The sequence below is a fragment of the Cynocephalus volans genome, chromosome 5 (genome assembly GCF_027409185.1).
Source record: "Cynocephalus volans isolate mCynVol1 chromosome 5, mCynVol1.pri, whole genome shotgun sequence".
Taxonomy (NCBI): Eukaryota; Metazoa; Chordata; class Mammalia; order Dermoptera; family Cynocephalidae; genus Cynocephalus; species Cynocephalus volans.
In genome coordinates this window covers 64,771,663-64,777,797 of record NC_084464.1, presented here as the reverse complement: position 1 = coordinate 64,777,797, position 6,135 = coordinate 64,771,663, and the positions used below count along the sequence as shown (strand labels likewise).

Below are 6,135 nucleotides of genomic sequence, written 5' to 3'. Positions count from 1 at the left end.
TGAGTACAACATTGTTTGCTTCAAGGATTAGTGAGTTTATAAGCAAATTATTTTTCTACTTTTCACTTTTACACACACATTTTGTTCATTGGGACTTCATTCCTTTTATTATCATAAATAAATTCATATCATAACAGTATAGCCTATCTTTGTCCCATCTGTAGGCAAGAAAAAGACCAAGAAAATAAAATGAGTGTTTTTAATGTAATGCAAGTTTGGGAAGCGGACACATAACTCTTTTTTTATGATAATTAATTCCAAGAAGCTATGGAAATATTGGCAGAGGTTAACTCTGGGGTGTGAGATGCTTTAATTTTATTAATGAAAATATTCAGGGTCCTCCTGAGAGAAAGGCAAGCTGCCACCAGAGTCAAGATGAAGGTACTGACCTTCATTCTTTCTGCCCTCCAGACTATAAACACCTTCACCTTGACCTGCATCCCACACAATGTTCAAAAACATCATGGATGCACCAGAGGGGTCAAGATTTCTATTTCTAAAGAGCATGTTAAGGGAAAGCCTTCAGTCAGAGACTTGAAACAGAGATCAGAGTACAGAAGTGGAGGAGGCAAGGCAAGGGGATGGGAAAAATTAAAAAGGTCTCAGCACTAGGAAGGGGGAATAGATGGTCTCGGCCAGTTTAGGGAATATCTTCAGGAGATGGCTGAAAGGTGTTGGTTTTGCTATTAGCTGGACATGATGTACTAGACCAGAAATTTACCTATCAGGCTTTTTGACTTTGGGTAAAGAAGTGGTGAGGCAGTCTTTGGATGGATATCAGGGCCTGGTTAGTTTTCTAGGGATGCCATAACAAAATACCACAAACTTGATGGCTTAAAACAACATAAGTTTATTCTCTGTCAGTTCCAGAGACTAGAAGTCAAAAGTCAGGGTGCTGGCAGGGCTATCCTCCTTCTGAAGACTCTAGGGAAGAATTCTTCTTTGCTTCTTCCTAGCTTTTGGTAGCTACCGACAGTCCTTCATGTTCTTTGGCTGGTAGCTGCATCACTCGAGTCTCTGCCTCTCTGGTCCATGGCCTTCTTCTCTGTGTGTCTCTCTGTGTCCTCTTCTCTTCTTATAAGGATACCATCAGTCATCAGAGTTAGAGCACACAGTAACTTAATATGACATCTTCTACCTGATAATGCCTGAGAAGATCCTATTTCCAATTAAGATCACATTCACAGGTACTGGGGATTAGAACTTGAATATATCTTTTTGAGAGGCACAATTCAACCTACTACAAACCAGAAAAGGGAATGGGGTCTGTACCTCCACCTAATGTTGAACCACTACAAGCACAAGGATAAAATCAAGTAGGCCTAGCAGGGAAATCGGCTGTGCTCAGTTTCCATGGCAACCTTTTTTCGAGTTCCTTGATAAAGGTGGTGATGAGAGAATAAATACTCTGACAGCCTCTAACCTGTTGACCTGTTGCCCACCTGAACAACCTGTCAGAAAATCCACAGCTGCTCTCCAGAGAATGCTTTAGACCGATGGTTCTCAAACTTGATCATGCATTGGAATCACCAGGAAGGCTTGATTAAAACACAGATAGCTGGCCTCCACCCCAGAGTTTCTGATTAAGTAGATCTATAGTGAGCCCCCAAATTTGCATATCTAACATCTTCCGAGATGTTGATGCTGCCAGGCATCATAATTTTGATATCAGTGCTTTAGATCAGTGCTTTTCAAATTTTAACATATATATGTATCACCTGGAAATCATATAAAAAAGATCCACATAATATTTTACAAAAAGTTCACAACAAATATCAGTGATTAATATTGATTAATTCTACATTTAATCATGTTAGAAAATATGGAATTAGCAACAAATAAGGAAAATCAGCATCAGGAGAGAATAACAACATGATAAGAGGATAAAAAATTTACTTCCTCCTCAAGAAGAAAGAAGAAATACAGAGAGAAGATTTTTTTTTTCTATTAATTATCCACAGGATAATTCAAGAAGAAATCACATCCATGAAATAAGAGCACTTTGCTAGGTAGAGAATTAGAGATTGAGAATCTTAAAAATTAATATGCTTGCCAAAATTAAATACTGAATAGAGAGTCAAAAGAAAAACAGAAACTCTACTGGAATTAATTAGTGATCTGAAACAAGAAATTGATTGATTATTTCTGAATGTAAAGCAAAAAACAAAGAGAAGGGAATTAGGTAAAAATATGGCATAAAGGTGTGATCCAAAAGAATTAATATTTATAAAACTGGAAATTCAAAGGAGAAAATGTGAAAGAAGTGGAAGCAATCATTAAGAAAATAATAGAAGACATTTTCCTTAAGGTGACTAAACAGTCAAGATTTCAGATTGTAAGAGGACAAAACCCAGGAAGAAATATAGAAAGAAGATATGCTCTTAAGAAAAACGTGACACATTTTTTTATTATATTATTATCTTCAAAACCAAATTGTGGGAGATAATATTAAAATTCCTACTAGATATTGAGAGATAAAGATTGTGATGAAAGAATTTTATATTCAAATAATCAAACAAAAATCACTGAAATATGAGAACCAAATAATTGAATTATTAAATTAGGAAAGAATCAAAATATATGGCATTCAAATGTTCTTTACAGAAAATATTTGAGTAAATTTTAGGTCAACAATAAAAAATAAATTATAATATTGCAAAAATGGAAAATAAAAACATTAAAGACTTTAGTAAATACTTGCTAGGTGTAAATAATTATTAACGTAGAATATGTGTTAATTAAAGAAATTTTAAGATAGTCATAAAATGGAAAGAATGTAGTGTAATAAAATCAACAATTATCTGAACTAAGACTCCAATTATTTCAATAAATCTTAGCACATGAAAAATGAAGTTGTGGAATAAAAATGTGAAAAAATGACACCAAATTCAGAGGAGAGCAGACATATAGATATTGACAGAAATAAGTGGGTTAAAATGTGTTTGTTAAACATTTAAGGGTAACTAGATGTAAAATTGAAATAAGTTGTGGAATTTTGTATCCACCAGAGGAAGAAGTAGCAACAAGTTAGTTATCTACTGCTGCATAACAAATTATATCAAAACTCAGCAGCTTAAAACAAACATATGATCTCACAGTTTCCATGAATCAGAAATCCAGGAGTGGTTTAGTTGAGTGGTTCATGCTCAGCAACTCTGAGGTTGCTGTCACATTGTCATCCACGGCAGCCTGCCATCATCATACGAGCTCAAGGATCCATTTCCAGGCTCACTCACATGGTTGTTGGGAAGCCTCCATTCTTCACTGGCTGTTGGTCAGATACTTAGTTCCTTGTCACATCTACTTCTAAATACACTGCTAAGTGTCCTTAGGATATGGCATCTGCATTCTCCCAGTGAATGATAAGAGAGAGAGAGACAGAGAAAGAGTCAGGGGTTGAAGGGTAGGGGTAGGGGTAGGGGAAGAGAGAGAGAGTGCCCAACCCATTATTAGTAATGATATACTATTATTTCTGCCTTGTTCTGTTGGTCACACAGACTGACCCTGGTTCATTGAGGAAGGGGATCCAAAAAGCTGTAAATACCAGAAGGGAGGGCTTGTTGGGGTCATCTTAGAAGTTGACTACCACCAAAAAAAAAAAAAAAAAAAACTATAAAAAGTTTAGTAATTACTGAATTATTGTAAAAACAGGAAATAACAAAAGGAAACAATAGTAAACATAAGACATAGAAAGCAAAAAAAAAAAAAAAAGAAGAAATTAAATAGAAAAGAAAATTGTTAAGTAATCACAGAAAGTGTGAATAATTGAATTTTCCAATAAAAAGAAAAACACTCCATTTGCAACAACATGGATGGACCTTGAGAGAATTATATTAAGTGAAACAAGTCAGGCACAGAAAGAGAAATACCATATGTTCTCACTTATTGGTGGGAGCTAAAAATTAATATATAAATTCACACACACACACACACACACACACACACACACAAAACCGGGGGGGTGGGGGAAGAAGATATAACTACCACAATTACTTGAAGTTGATACGACAAGCAAACAGAAAGGACATTGTTGGGGGGGAGGGGGGGAGGGAGAAGGGAGGGAGGTTTTGGTGATGGGGAGCAATAATCAGCCACAATGTATATCGACAAAATAAAATTAAAAATAAAATAAAATAAATAAAAAAATAAAAATAAATAAATTTTTTTTTAAAAAAAAAGAAAGAAAAACACTCTCACATGAATTAAAAGAGAAAATAGTTACAGGCTGCTTACAAGAGACAAATTGAAAATAAAATGACACAAAAAATGAGAAATGGAGAGATAGACCTACATATACCAAACATATGTTAAGCAAACAGACAAACAAAAAAGGAGATAGGAAAATGTAAACATTAGACCTGTAGGCAAGATCGAATTTAAAGAGGCATTACAAGAGAAAGAGAAACTTTTATACTGATAAAAAGATTAGTCCTCAGAGAACATATGTTAATGTTGATATTCATCTTAAAATATAGAATCCACATATATTTAAAAAACTGTTGTAAGTACAAAGAGAATTGGATGAAGCCATAATTAGAGTAAAATATATTAGCTCACTTCTCCCAACGTATTGCTAGAAATTAAGATCAAATCATAGAAATATCTACCAACTTGGAAACTTTAAAACACTCATCTAAATTGAAAGTGAAATGAAATCATAGATGATAAACTACAAAAAAATCTACCTAAGTATTGTGGCTGAAATAGTACTCACTAAAAAATTGTAGACTGAAGAAATTTCATTAGAGGAGAAACGGGAATGGAGAGAATAAATTAACAATGCATTCAACATAATCTTGAATGCAAAAAATACAGAGGAAAACAAATATAAAATAAACCAAGAGAAAGTAGGTTATAACCTCTATAAGTACAGGGACCTACTTCTCTGTCTTATTTACTGTATCCTCAGTACCTAGAACTATGTCTGGCAACATCTAGGAACTCAAAATAGATGAACTTAATATTGAAATACATCAAAATTAACAATTAGTAAAAAAAAAAAAAAAAAGAAAAAGTTACTTAATAAATAGAATCAGCCAGAAACTATTAAAATAGACAATCTGCCTGTCAAAGAAAGAAAGAATTCAAATATCTGCATTGTAAATTAGAAATGAAAAAGTAAATAGAAACACAACATAACAATAGATTTTTAAATTTGGGGAAACACTAGGTAAAACATTGTAAATATGCACAAGAAAATAGAGACTGGTGTACATAAAATGTTTGTGGAACATCTGTATCTGAATCATTAGGAGAGCTTGTAAATCGCATCCTAAAGATTCTTACCCATTAGTGGGGTTTAGGATCCTATATTTGATCAAACTTTTCCCTTCCATCCCATGGAATTCTTATGCACATTAAAGTCTAGGAATTTTTAATCTTCATGGATGCTGAAAACCTGAAGGGGAGAGGAGTAACCAACATAGGAATAAAAAAAAATATCCTCTATGAAGATGCCAAGTCCTAGAGGAGTCAACAAATGGCAACACAGGGCCAAAGATTTGTCACACAAGAGGAAAAGATGATATGCAGTTGGCTGTAAACATGTGGAAACAGTGCTCGTCTTGGCAGCATGTGTACTGAAACTGGAATGATACAGAGAAGGTTAGCATGGCCCCCGTGCAAGGATGACAAGCACATTCAAGAAGTATTCCATGTTTTTGTTTAGGATGAGGAAAAAGTTTTGGAAATAGATAGAGGTGGTTACACAGCATTGTGAATGTAATTAATTCCACACAGCTGTATGTTTAAAAATGCTTAAAATGGCAATCCTTATGTTATATATGTTTTACCACAATGAACGAAAACAGAAAAAAAAGTGTTATATTCTAGAGAGGATATAAGGGTTGATTAAAATACTTTTTAAAGATGAAAAAAATAAAAGCCAACTGTGGCACTAAAAAAATTAAAGAAAACATATGGAAAGGTGCTCAACATCATTACTCATAAGGAAAAATGAAAATTAAATCTACAGTGCAATGCTGCCTCATACCAAAACAGAATGGCTAAAACTGACAAAACAAGACATTGGTAAAGATCTAAAATAATTGGAATGCACATGCATTATTGGTGAGAGTATAAACTGTTTACAACCACTTTATAAAACTGTTTGTCACTATCTAATAAAGCTAAACA

The 6,135-nt window shown here is 33.9% G+C and overlaps 1 non-coding gene across 1 annotated transcript; it reads left to right on the top strand.

Annotated features, from left to right (window-relative positions):
• The first annotated feature begins 5,555 nt into the window (after positions 1 to 5,555).
• Positions 5,556 to 5,662, top strand: LOC134379332 (U6 spliceosomal RNA). The gene has a single exon (XR_010023736.1). It is a non-coding gene; the product is annotated as a U6 spliceosomal RNA (small nuclear RNA).
• Positions 5,663 to 6,135: the final 473 nt, after the last annotated feature.